This window comes from Castor canadensis, chromosome 3 (assembly GCF_047511655.1).
Source record: "Castor canadensis chromosome 3, mCasCan1.hap1v2, whole genome shotgun sequence".
NCBI classification, from domain to species: Eukaryota; Metazoa; Chordata; class Mammalia; order Rodentia; family Castoridae; genus Castor; species Castor canadensis.
In genome coordinates, this window is record NC_133388.1 from 31711080 (window position 1) to 31712499 (window position 1420).

Here is a 1420-nt window from a genome sequence, read left to right on the forward strand (position 1 = left end):
CCTCATTAGTTCTGAATTTGCATTTCCCAGTTTTCTATTGCACCAGTTTCCCCATTCCTTTAGTTTAAACTTTAAGCATGATATTTAAGATGGATGTCTTTCAGGCAACATGCAGTTAGGTCTTCTTTTGTTTTTAATCCACTCTGACCATCTCTGTGTCTTAATTTGTATATTTAGACCATTTGCATTTAAAGTGATTATTGACCCTCTTACAAAAGCATGTCTTTGGTTCCCTATCTTTGGACACATAAGAATTGGAGGCAAAGAAACGTGGACTTGGGAGAAATTTGGAGCCAGCTTGATCCCTGCAGGCTCAAGAGCAACCACACTACATAGAAGAGAATTTTAAAAATAAATGAAATGAAGTGATTATTGACATAATTAAATTAAATATGTTTGTGACTGTTTTCTACTCACTACACTTGTTCTTTGTTTTCTGTCCTCTCGCCTTCTTTTCTGAACATTTAGTTGAACATTTTATATGATTCCATTTTATCTCCTTTGATAGTGTAATCAACTACACTCCTTGAAAAAAAAACGTTTTTGGAGTTTGCCCCAGAGTTAGTTAGTTACAACTAATTTATGTCCATCTTCAAAAAGCACTTTACTAATTCACAGGTTTGCAGGTACTTTATGACAAAGTGTTTTCAATTCCTCTTTCTATCCCTTTGACATTGCTGTCATTCATGTTACTTATAACACAATACATTGTTGCTATAGTACTTTAAACAGTTAAATTTTGGATCAGTTAAGAATAAATAGAATGTGGGGAGGAAGGGGATACAGGAGAACGCTGCAGGGAGAAATTCAACTATCATATATTGTAAAAACTTTTGTAAATGTTACAATGTACCCCCGGTACAATAATAAAAAAATCATAAAAAATATTTAGGAGTATAATTTCACTAGATATAGAATCCCATTGGTGACTATTTTTTAACATTTAAAATATTTTGCTATACTCTCTTCTTGCATGGTTTCTGACAAGAAATCTTTTGCCATTATTACACTTGTTCCTCTATAGGTAAAGTGGCTTTTTCCTCAAGCTCCTTGAAAATTTTATCTTTGTCTTTAGTTTTTTGCAGTTTGAAATTTGTTTAAGTGCTTTGTGCTCTCTGAGCTGTCTGGATCTATGGTTGGTATCTGTCTTAAGAATTTTGAAAAATTCTTCAGTCATTGTTACTTCAAATATTTCTTCTGCTCTAGTCTCTCTTTATCGTAAGTTCTGATATTCTAATATGTGAATGATACACCTTTTAAAATTACCCTATAATTCTTGGATGTTCTGTTCTGTCCTTTTTTTGGTGTAGGAGTGTTATTTCATTCTCTTTTTTTTTCTCTCTCTTTTTTCACTTCAGTTTAGGAAATTTCCTTTGATGTATTATCAAGCTCCTTGATTCTTTCATCTGACAATCCAGTC

General features: G+C 32.6%; 1 non-coding gene across 1 annotated transcript; it reads left to right on the forward strand.

The window, feature by feature from the left end:
- Window positions 1–204: 204 nt before the first annotated feature.
- Window positions 205–336, forward strand: LOC141422259 (small nucleolar RNA SNORA38). Its single transcript, XR_012446855.1, has one exon. It is a non-coding gene; the product is annotated as a small nucleolar RNA SNORA38 (small nucleolar RNA).
- The last annotated feature ends 1084 nt before the right edge of the window (window positions 337–1420 follow it).